Source organism: Bubalus bubalis, chromosome 10 (genome assembly GCF_019923935.1).
Source record: "Bubalus bubalis isolate 160015118507 breed Murrah chromosome 10, NDDB_SH_1, whole genome shotgun sequence".
Taxonomy (NCBI): Eukaryota; Metazoa; Chordata; class Mammalia; order Artiodactyla; family Bovidae; genus Bubalus; species Bubalus bubalis.
In genome coordinates this window covers 88,482,054-88,494,900 of record NC_059166.1, presented here as the reverse complement: position 1 = coordinate 88,494,900, position 12,847 = coordinate 88,482,054, and positions in this window count along the sequence as shown.

Here is a 12,847-nt window from a genome sequence, read left to right as displayed (position 1 = left end):
TGTTTGCAATGCAAAGTAGAAATAACAAATAATGGCACATGAATTAACAGAGGAAAGGAACAGCACCAAAGCAATCCCATCTCTCCAGGGCAGAGGTTAGGAGAGCTTAAGCTACAGACTCTTCATTTAAATTGGCCCTTTCCAAAGCCTTGTTCCTAACTTTGTATTCATAAACATTAGTTACCCAAAACCGAACATCTGAGCTTACATGCATCTGTCAGTACAAAAAATAAAAACATTTGTCAAATTTACATCTACTTACTTTAATCAGTCCTATATTAAAAATAATTATAAATATAACTGAATCCAGAAAAGATTTCTGAAAATAAGTAATTTACTTAGGAAATAAGTTAAAATAATTAACTTCAATTTATGTATATTTTTGTTACTGAGGAGTATCCTCAAGCACCCCATAATAGACTTTTAAGTATGACATGAATCACATTAAGATAAGACTCTGCAGTGAGAAGTAGGATGGAAATGTGGGTGTGTGGAGAGAGAGGGACCATGTGACATTGCCTGCTGTTAGGAAGATGTCATGCATTTGTAAAGAGTGTTTGATGGTAAGTATTGAGCCTGTGGTAGATTCCACTGTATACGGGAGAATGCTCTAACTCCTGTTTTATTTTCAATATCGATATTTACAGCTCACCAAACTTACACCTTATCCAATTAGTTAAGCTTATAATGAAAACTTTAGAAGAAGAATGCAGTCAGTCAGTTCAGTCGCTCAGTCGTGTCTGACTCTTTGCAACCCCATGGACTGCAGCACACCAGGCTTCCCTGTCCATCACCAGCTTCTGGAGTTTGCTCAAACTCATGTCCATGGAGTCAGTGATGCCATCAAACCATCTCATCCTTTGTTGTCCCCTTCTTCTCCTGTCTTCCATCTTTCCCAGGATCAGGGTCTTTTCCAATGAGTCAGTTCTTTGAATCAGATATTGATGTGAAAGTATCAAAGTATTGGAGCTTCAGCTTCAGCATCAATCTTTCCAATGAATATTTAGGACTGATCTCCTTTAGGATGGACTGGTTGGATCTCCTTGCAGTCCAAGGGACTCTCAAAAGTCTTCTCCAACATCACAGTTCAAAAGCATCAATTCTTCGGCATGCAGCTTTCTTTATGGTCCAGCTTTCACATCCATACATGACCACTGGAAAAACCATAGCCTTGAGTAGATGGACATTTGTTGGCAAAGTAATGTCTCTGCTTTTTAATATTCTGTCTAGGTTGGTCATAGCTTTTCTTCCAAGGAGCAAACGTCTTTTAATTTCATGGCTGCAGTCACCTCTACAACTATATGCCATGAAGTGATGGCATGCAAGGGTGCACCGAATTTACAAATTATTTTAGGGGATTAAGTTAGATTTTTTAAAAAGTTAGATGATTTCAGTCATAAGCAATTGCAATATATTGATTTTGCCCTCTGGAGGGATGGGGAGCAAGTGGAGGCTTTGGAACAGAAGTTGACATCATCTGACTTTCTAAAGAAACCCTCTGACTGCCAGGCAGAGAAAAAGGATTGTAAGTCGTGGGGAGGAATGAGGTATGAGAAACCTAGTTAGGAGACTTTTATTCCTATGATTTACCCTCCCACACTCCCCATCTGGTCCGCATCTGGGTTTCTCTTAGCTTTCTGTTTTGAGAAACAAAGAGAATTCCAGACCAACAGAAGCTCAGGTCATTTATCATCAGCAATGTGACCAGAAGCCATAGAGCTGGGGGTGGGTGCAGCTCCCACCACTTGGAATGAGCCATTTAAGTTGTCCACCTATGAAGTGTGTGTTCCCTGGAGTTCTTCCTACATCACCAAACAGCCTAGGTTGAGACATTCAGCAGAAAGGCTGAGGTCCTGTGGTCAGATCTCAAGTAACGGTGAGGAGACTAGGGACTCAAGGCTCTGATGTCTCCGAAATTCTTGTGACAATCCTTCCCAATCAGTTCAGACAAGGATGGTGCAGAGTGGTATACCAAAGGTTTAGAAAATTCCAGACGCCTCCCAGCCCCTGAGATCTTTTGATACCTCAGCTTACAAAGTTTTTATTTGCTATGCCTTCAGTAAGGATGGATGACTGTCCCCATGAGTCACGGGCTGGTGCCCCTGTTTTCCTGATCACAAAAGGATTCTTTCTCCTGGTTTGTGCTGAGCTTCCAGGAGGGCAAAAAAATGACATCAGAGGAGTCACCAAAAAAAATTTTTTTTTGTCCCTCAAATTAGTCTAAAGAAAAGACACTGGCTCCTAGATACATCCTAACATTTTGATCTCTAGAAACTACAATGCCTTAGGGAAATAATTCTTCAAGCAGCTTCAGCCATTTGTGCTTCAGGGAGAATGTTCTCTTAGAACATTGGTGAAAAGTTTTAATGGGGACAAGGGCTTTCTGTGTCCCCAAGGTGTAAGAAAGGGTGGCAGGCCAAAGAGCAGGATTATCTGGGCAAATTATTAAAATGCAGGTTATGAAGTAGGTCTGTTGTGGAGTCTGAGTACCAGCATCTCTAGGTGGTTTCCAGCTGATGATGATACCGCCTGTTTGTGGACAGCAGTTTGAGCAGCAAGAACCAGGGTTCCCTCCATCTTAGCTTTCTCTGGGTCACACAGTAACATGAAACAAAGATCTAACTTCTATCTAACTTTTAATATTGGGGTTGGGAGAGAGAGTGAAGACAGAGGAAGGGAGAGAAAGGGGAAGACATGGGGAGAGTGGCTTCTCAAAGGACTCACAGAGGACGTTGAAGGGAGGCAGCCCCAGCAGTCGTCTAGGTGGGCGCACAGGGTCCTGCCTGGGAAGCTACCAGAAATGACCTTGGCTCCTGTGTCTGTGCTGTCTGATGAGCATGCCTGTGATTCCATCAGGAAGCACAGAACATTTTCCCTTGTGTTGCTTTAGGATTGGGAAAAGAAATAGCTCAATATTCCATTTGATTTGAGGAGTGTGGATGCTGTCTCTCCTAAATTAGAAAGATAATTTTGTAAAAGCAGCTATGAGAACAATAAGTGGGTTACTCTGTCAGAGAAATGCCACTTTATAGCTGGGTCTTAGTTCTAGTTTCTTTGTGAACCAATTTGTTAGACTTAAGAACATTATGCTGATGAATAGTAAAATTTCATATCACCCAGGGGCAGCCATAAAGATAATGGGCTGTCATTGCTGTGGGGAGAAAACAGTGGCTTGTTTCATCCAGGGAAGCAAGAATGAAAGAGGCAAACCTAATCAAGGATAAAGAGCTATGAATAAAATTCAGAGCAAAGAATTTGGTTGCAGCAACGAGTAGTCTAGTCTGCAAATTCCTGTGATGAATCCTATTTGTGAATGTCATAAAAGATTAGAAGCTACATGAAAATAGTCAGCAATAGCTGTGTTCATGGTCAGTGCGATGCATATATTATGCATTTATTTTTCTATCTATTAACAAATAACATGAAATTTACCAGTGTCATTAGCTGACTACTGTGTCGTCACATTCAAATGAATGCTTTACAAGCAGCACTGTCTTTTCTTTGCACTTCCAATGACTTCCTGCATCTATCAACAAGCATTTACTGAGAAACCGCTACACAGAGGTGCTGGGCTAAATATTATATTAATAAAGAATATTAATATAGTGCACTTGATTTTCTATCATTAGAGTCCTCCTTCTGACTCTGATCCTGTACCTGTCATTTCTCTGCAGGTGTGGCTTCTGTCAAAAAGCAAATTCTCTCTTTACTTCCACATAAAATGAGGCATACAAGGAACATAAGGTTCCTTGGTATTTTTGATACTGTTAGTTAATGATGCTTCCAAGTCAATAAGAATGCCCCACATTAATTTCAATCCTTGCACATCTTATAGATGTAAATACTTAAGAATTTGGTGAGATGTTAGTGTGAAGACATACTGTTCAGTGGTCATAATGTGTAACACATCAAGGCTAGAATTGCACCAGCTTGCTCTGGTCAGTAAGTCTGGAGCCAGGTGACTGCGCTGTTTGGAATAGAAGCAAACGTCTATTATGATCAAGACTGTAATCAGTAAACCTCCTCAGCATTCACAGGGAAGGTGAGCTGAGTTTAGAATTCAGCCAGCAAGACTCTGCATAATATGGGGCTACCTGGGGATGTAATTGTTAGTCCCTAAGTTGTGTCTGACTCTTTGTGACTCTGGGCATTTTAGACTGCCAGGCTCCTCAGTCCATGGGATTTCCCAGACAAGAATACTGGGGTGGGTTGCCATTTCCTTCTCCAGGGAATCTTCCTGATCTAGGGATCCAACTTGAGTCTCCTTCATTGGCAGGCAGATTCTTTACCCCTGAGCCAGCAGGGAGGTCCTGGGGATGTAACAGAAGCTACCAAAGATTCTTTCTTCCATTTAAATAAGCCATGGGAATTTTTTTCATCCGTTGTAAGTGAATGGCAAGGACAGCCGCAGACAGCTGTGGTGCGATTGAACTCCATCATGACTTCCCGAAACGCTGTAAGAGTCCTGGGATGCTGGCTCGGGGTAAAAACTGCGCTGTAACTCTGCTGGAAGCCACGGTAATTGTGTTGTAAATCCCCTTAACACCTATGCATTTATCTTGGTAACCAATGCTAATTTGTGCCTCTAGGTTTCCCAGCGTCAGGCCTTTTTGCTGAATCAGCAAACTTACCAAGAAGGAAGGGAGGATCAGGATTGTAACGTGGTTTTTGAAAAGTGAGCTCTTAAGTCATAAATCAATTTGTTTAGTTCCCTGATGTCGCAATCATTCTTGTGCTTCTTCATAATAACAACATTCGAATTCAGTATTGGGCTTTGGCAGAAATAAAACAAAGAGGTGAAACCCATAGGCAAAGGCTTTCTGGTGGCTTTTTTTTTTTTTTAATTTAAATTTATTTATTTTAATTAGAGGCTAATTACTTTACAATATTGTATTGGTTTTGCCATACATCAACATGAATCCGCCAAGGGGTGGGTGGCTTGTTAAATGCCCTAATGGTTCTGTGTTGCAGAGGACATGGCTTTAAGACAGACAAACACAGATCTACCATAGTTTCAAAGGTTTATTATTCACAACTCTCAGTTCAGTTGGCTATTTTGTATAACTCTTGTGACTGAAGCCGAAACTGGAAGTCCTGGGCTGAAGACAATCTAGGTATGGAAGAAAGAGAAGAGACAAAAAGAGGGGAAGTCTGAACAGGCTACATCTCTTTCCTTACCTCTCAACCTATAATAAGCTTGGAGACTGGCTAAAATCTGTTCCATGGATTCCTGTGGACAGACTTTAACCCCAGTTGGGAAAAATGCTGATCTTTTGGTTCGATGCTTTGCCAAATCGAATATTCGTCTCATGGTTGACACTTTGTACGTTTTTGCGGTATTTTTGGTTGCTTCAATTCTTGGGGCATTATCTATGTCTTTAATTTCAGAACCGTGTATTTTAATGGAGAGATCTGTAAAAGAAAGATTGATTTCCTGGTAATAGTACTCAGCCATAAAAAAAAATAAAATACTGCTATTTGCACCAACATGGATGGACCTAGAAATTATCACACTAAGTGCAGTAAGTCAGACGGAGACAAACATCATATGATATTGCTTGTATGTGGAATCTAAAGAAAATGATACAGATGAATTTATTTACAAAACAGAAACATACTCACAGACATAGAAAACAAATTTATGGTTACCAAAGGGGAAAGGAGGGAGGAGGAATAAATAGGAAACCTGGGATTAACAGATACACACTACTACATATAAAATAGATAAACAACAAGGTCTCCTATATAACATGTGCTTAGTCACTCAGTCATGTCTGACTCTTCGCGACCCCATGGACTGTAGCCTGCCAGGCTCCTTTGTCCATGGGAATTCTCTAGGCAGGAACACCGGAGTGGGTTGTCATGCCCTCCTCCAGGGGATCTTCCCAATTCAGGGATCGAACTCAGGTCTCCTGCATTGTAGGTGGATTCTTTACCATCTGAGCCACCAGGGAAGCCCGCTATATAACATAGGGAGCTATATTTAATATCTTATAATAACCTATTGAAAAGCAGAGACATTACTTTGCCAACAAAGGTCTGTCTAGTCAAGGCTATGGTTTTTCCTGTGGTCATGTATGGATGTGAGAGTTGAACTGTGAAGAAAGCTGAGCACCGAAGAATTGATGCTTTTGAACTGTGGTGTTGGAGAAGACTCTTGAGAGTCCCTTGGACTGCAAGGAGATCCAACCAGTCCATTCTGAATGAGATCAGCCCTGGGATTTCTTTGGAAGGAATGATGCTAAAGCTGAAACAACAGTACTTTGGTCACCTCATGCGAAGAGTTGACTCATTGGAAAAGACTCTGATGCTGGGAGGGATTAGGGGCAGGAGGAGAAGGGGACGACAGAGGATGAGATGGCTGGATGGCATCACTGACTCGATGGACGTGAGTCTGAGTGAACTCCGGGAGTTGGTGATGGACAGGGAGGCCTGGCGTGCTGCGATTCATGGGGTAGCAAAGAATCAGACACGACTGAGCGACTGAACTGAACTGAATAACTTATAATGGAAAAAATCAAAAAAAGGATATACATATGTGCATAACGGAATCACTTTGCTGTATACCTGAAGCACTGTAAATCAACTATATTTTGATTTAAAAAAAGATTGATTTCCTGGTGAACATATACATTTGTGTGTTATAGGTGAAGCATACGATAAATGATTAGAGACAACTAAAAACTGGTGCTGTGGCTTATGAAAGTTTTATTTTAATGCAAATGTCAAATTCCAATGATAAAGCATTTTCAGAAATCAGGGAATAGCAGAATGAGCCGATCAAGTGTATTTTTAAAAAAAGTCTCGAATCATCTTGCCTTTAGGAACTGCCAAATATTGAAATGATTTCCCACACATCTCTCTGAAAATCACTCCCCACTTAGCACTCAAGCCTCCCGAGAGATGCCTCTTTTGATAGACATTATAATTCAAGTAAGGAATGATATAGCATTGTGGTACCCAGAGGTGTGCTCTTGATGAGGAAGTGGAGTGCTTCTAAAAACCAAGGGGAAAAAAATGCAACCAAACAACCTCCCTGCCCATTAGTGGCAACCCTAGGATTTCTGTGTGGGCAGGGCTCTGGGGGTGGCAGTGTGGTTGAAAGTGATTTGAGGCATTAGAATTTCATTTACAGAGCATGCTTGATATTTTATGAAGGATGATGAGAGAAGGAGTGGAGGACAGGCCAAAGACAGGGTGTTGGCAGAGGATTAAACTCCTGGAGCCATTCATCTGGCCGCCACCGTGGTGTCTGGTAGGGTGAGGTCTGGATTTCATTTGTAACTTTGTGGACCTCTCATAAAAATACCTTACATTCACAGAGCACTATTTTATTTTGAGTTTTCTTCTATATATAGTATTTCCTATCATTGTCACAAAAGCTGTACCATATAGATGTGTATGCATGCTAAGTCACTTCAGTCTTTCAGGCTCTTTGTGATCCTATGGACGAGAGTCAACCGGGCTCCTCTGTCCATGGGATTCTCCAGGCAAGAATACTGGAGTGGGTTGCCATGCCCTTCTCCAGGGGATCTTCCCGACCTAGGGAGTGAACCCATGTCTCCCGTACCTCCTGCACTGCAGGCAGATTCTTTACCGCTGAGCCACTGGGGAAACCCCACTATATAGATGAAACAGATACTATTTTATATCTCCATTTACCACCCAGTTGGGTACTGGGGCCAGAGCTGTCAGAGCATGTTAACAGTGTGCTCACATCTCCATTCCTCCCTCCCATTCCACCTCCTTCCTTTTAGCCAGTCTACTGTTTAAGAGATGAATTACTGATAACCTGGGACCACTTACTCTGGCCCCTGGAGACCACCAGCATGTGGATTACAAAGACTGATGCTGTCATTTTACTAAAGAAGGCACTCCACCCTTAGCTTCTGAAATACTGTCTAGATGAGGGGATCAAGCAGAAATGTAAGCATGTAGCTGCAGAGCAATTCAAACCCTGCCACAAAGCATGTAAACCCCTCCTTCACTGGGGATGGGGTGGGTGGGCTGATGGAGTCCGGGTAGGAACACATTCTCTGTCACATTGAGGAGGCTCAGAGGACACTGCCAGTCTTGGGGAGTGACCCATTCTTAGAGACTCGTCTGCTCACCCAGGCATGCAACAGAGCAATAACGTGAAATCTCTGATTGGAACACAGGGGTCAGCAGCTTCTGAAGGTCTCCAGGTGATTCCAAGATGCGGACAGGTTTGGGAATCACTGTTTTGTGAATCTGTAAGGAGACCTTCAGCTGAAGAGTCAGAAGAACCCTCTTCACATTGGCTTAAACAATAAGGAAGTTATTACCGTGTATGAAAGAAAGCTAAAAGGTAAGAACTGCCTGCTGCAGTGAAACCCTGCTTGCCTTTCTACTACTCTCATTTTCTCTGCTCCATCCCCTCACGTGGGACTTTATTTGTAGGCCAGCTTCCACCAAATTAAATGCGCTTGCCCTGTTCATGTTGAAAAATAGCCTTTCCCTACAGTCTGGCTGATCCATGCCACGTGCTTGGATGAATACCAGCTGCCAATGGGGATACGCTGGTGCTATTAGCTTGAGCTGAGTGGTCCTGGGCAGGGAACTGGGATGATCCTGAGTGGCTCATTCTAACTGGAGGTGGGGGTCAGCCTTCCCTCTGTCAGGTGGGCTGCACGGCAGAGTGGAAGGTGCCCATTCCATGTCAGGGCAAAAGCTGCCCAAGGGGGATTCTAGAAGCTGAATCCACAGCTATGAGTGGCCACTGCAGTTGGTAAGATGGGAATTTTAGTTTAGGAATGTTAATTTTTAATAAACTCTTTTCAACATTCACAAAGTTTTGTAATCGTATTTCAATCGCCACGAAGAACGGAAGAGAAAAAAATGTGCATCATGGGATAATTCTAAGCCTCTCTGGTGTGGTGAGCATAGACCCCACGCAGGGAGCTCGTGTTCCCACACTCCTGCACTCCCCGTCCTTGCCATGGCGCCTGGCTGCAGGGTGGGGCCCTGCTCTTAGGCTGGTCTTGCTCTCACCTGAGCCACCTCCAAAGTCTTTGGTCCTTTGGGGTTGGTCTGTTCTTACTTGCTTGTTATGCTCTGGTAGAACCCTCTGAATGGCTTGGTTTGGGAATAGTATTTCCACCCTGGCTCTGGGAACAAAGCCCCCATCCTGGAATTTTTCCCAGTCAGATCCCTTTGGATTTTAACACTTTGCTGATACCCAGGCTCGCTCACAGAGATCCTGCTAGATCTATGACTTTGGACTTCATCTTATCAGAGTGGGAACAGAAGGAGAGATGAGAAGGTCACAGATTTCCCTGTTTCCCTGCATTCTCATGGGATCTGAGCTATTCCCTTTCCCTACCAGGACTGATCTTTCACAAACCTCCACATGTCCATAAGTCCACGTCGCTAGTGGTCAACAATGAGGTGAACTAGGAGGGTGTGGGACTTGGTGGGCTTTTGGTCTCCTGATTTCTTGCTGCTGTCCTTTCATTCTCAAATGTGTCCCTACTTGGAAAATAAATAATACAGTCACCCAGTTTTTCAGATCTCCTGTGGGAGGAGACCTAATGCAGGTACTCTGCAAACGGCTGCTTCCCTCCTCAAGGAAACACCGAGTTCCATTTTTGAATGTCTACCTAGATAATTCTTTCCTTTGAGCTGAAAATTATTTTCCAATAGCTTCCACACATTAGTTCTATTTCTGCCCTCTGGTCTAGCAAAGACCAAGTTACAGATGCTTCTACAAGCAGTTCCTTGTATTTTCTTTATATTAGGCAATTTTTTACTTTAGGATAAACATCCTCTACCTTTCTTTGGTTTCTTGCATCACCTAAGTATCAGATTCCCCAGCCTTCTGTGTTTCTGCAGATCACATGAAGCCAACCACAGGGGACCCACTCTGATAATACTCTCATTTGAGCAGGATGCCCCCATCTCCTGTCATCTCTAGAGAAAATGTGGGCAAGATTTTTGAGAAAAGAGGCTTAAGGTTACCTGGCTCAAGAATATTTACAAGACAGGCTACATTGATGAAGTCTGTCTCTTTCCCAAGGATTTCAGATAAAAACAAAATGTATGTAAAGAATTGAAACATGGAATGTTACAAATTTAGAGGAGGTAAAAAGAGCTGATATTTATTAGAGCTAATGAAAGCACTCTTGGGTAAAATAATTAGATCACATTAGATGCTGTCCTCCAGTGTTGCATAAATTGTAATGTTGATGTTGAACTGAACTCTGATTCTCTGGATACATTTTTATGAGCTGATAGTTTTAGTTTATATAAGTATTTGGAAGGTATGGGGTAAAAGTTTAATGAGAATGAATTGAGAGTTGAAAGACTTGCTATAAAAAAGGAGTGCATTTAATAGATTGGAAAATTTTTTGAGGCAGAAAATATTTCTGTAAGATAGTGATAAAACATAAGTATAACCTGTATGATGATGAATTGGGTGTCATCAACAACTGTCTCTGGATGAAGTTCAAAGTTACAAAGAGAAAGACAAAGTGATTTCATTAAAAAAGAAACTATTTTTTTCATAGTATTAGAAAAATTTAGTTAAATATGCATTTGGATAACAATGCAGTTGAGCTATATTATATTGTAGATTAATCATAAAGAAAACAATCCATAAGCCAGTAGTTTTGGGAAATAGTCATATCATTGGATGAAGGAAAGAGGAAATTAATATACTTGTCTATTCAGAACTTGTAAGTACAGAGGTGGTGGTGGTGATTTAGTTGCCAAGGGGTGTGGGACTCTTGCAACCATGGACTGTAGCCCACCAGGCTCCTCTGTCCATGGGATTTTCCAGGCAAGGATACTGGAGTGGGTTGCCATTCCCTTCTCCAGGGGATCTTCCCAACACAGGGATCAGATCTGTGTCTCCTGCGTCGCAAGTGGATTCTTTACCGCTGAGCCGCCAGGGAGGAGTAACAGCTAATATTCATGGCGCTTAACTTTTAAATTTAACTTGAATATGTCCATTATTTGTGAAAGAAAAATGTAGCAGCAACGCAAACCACATGTCACTCCACTATTCAAAATGTTTTATGAGATTTAGTGCCAGTGGTGCCCGCGGCCCTGGCTCTGTGACTGACCAGCTGTACAAGAGGTATAAAACTGACCTCTCTGTCTGAATTTTCTCACCTGTAAAATGGAGACTCGGTGGCTATCTTACAGGGTTTCCGTGATATTAGATGAGCTAGGGTGTTGGGCACAGTGTTAAGTGCTCAATAAAAACTCATCCGATAGATCACGGATTTCGCATGCCGCTATCGCCCTTCCTTGCTGAAGCTCTTGCACGGTACTGCATCGCGGTCCGCCCACTAGACTGCGCATGCCCCGTGCATCCCTGTGCTTCCATGCTGCTTGTACATCTCAGGCTTGTGTCTTCGTAGAGAAGGGCTCTTTTCTTCCCCCTTTTTTTGTTGGGCTCCTCTTTTCCCTTCAAGGTCCGGCTCTCCTTCTCTCTTAAGTTTTCTCAGATCTCACGTGCAGAATTCACGTGTTGGTTCCTCCAGCCCCTCTAGCCTGGCTCAGATCTTTTTTACATTTACTGATTTACTGTATTCACTAGGTTTCTACTGTGTTTCAGGCCCACTGTGGTAGGTAAAGGTAAGTTAGGTGAACGACTGTCATGGACCTTGTGTGTAGTGCTTGCTTTGTCCTGCCTTGCACAATAATTTGTTGTAAATAAATGATTTTAGACTGCAAATACCTTTGGATTTGCAAATACCTAGAACTTTTAGACAGCAAATTCCTGTGTGTTATAATCCTACCCTCTCCCCAAGTCACCTCAGTGCTTGCCTAGTACAGTGTTTTGTAGACAACAGATATGCACTACATAGCCATTAAGAGAACTAGTGAAAAATTCCTATAGCAATAGTGAGTCTTTTATGTACGGGCATGAGTTAATTTGTTTTATAAACCATTAGACTATGAAAAAGAAATTCATATGTCCTGTCAACCTACACTACTGCAATCTTCCTTTGAAACATCTACTCCTTTCCACGGTGTTGAATATCAGAGGTTTTGGATACAGTCATCTTATTAAAGATAATATCCTAAGTGAAAAGACAAATAAAAAATTCTTTTGTGAAAGAAAACCAAAAGAACAGAAAGGAGATGGCTTATACACAAATTATAATTTAGTAAAATCATCATCCCCAGAATCTTTCAATTTATCCAAGAGTAAACAAATGAACAGGAAACTGAGTCATTAAAAACATGAGTGTAACAGGAAAGGAAATTAATATCACCTGGCTCTGTAGGAGGACAAGACCTCCACTCTCTTACCCCCCAATTATTGTACTTGATAGGCAAAACCATAGCCAGGGTTAAACCCTGCTCTTTGCCTTCTCCTCACTTGCACCCTTGTAGCTGAACTCGGCTGGAGAAAAACAACCATTAGGACTCACTTTAAATTTATGATCCTTAAATAATATCACACTACATTTCTCTGGTCCATTGAGTTTCTCTCTCTTGGAGAACTATGCACAACTTATCTCAGATTTCCCGCACTTCTTGCCAATTCTCAGTCTCAGCTGATGACCTTGCTTCACATTTTTTTTTGAGAGCAGGAGGAGCCAGAAGGTAACTCTTTGGATTTCTAGCACTGCATCAGCTCACTGGCTGCATCTGCCCTCAAATACTCACACTTTCTCTTCTGTATCTGATGACTGGTCTGTGCTCCTGTCTAAGGCCAGTTCCTTTACTTATGCTCTAGATCCCAGACTTTTCACCTCTCAAGGACATTCTTCCAGAAATGCTCCTTGTTCACCTACTGGATAATTTTTTTTCTCTTTTTACTGGATCATTCTTTTTAGCCTGTAGACATTCTATTATTTTCTCCTTCTACTTA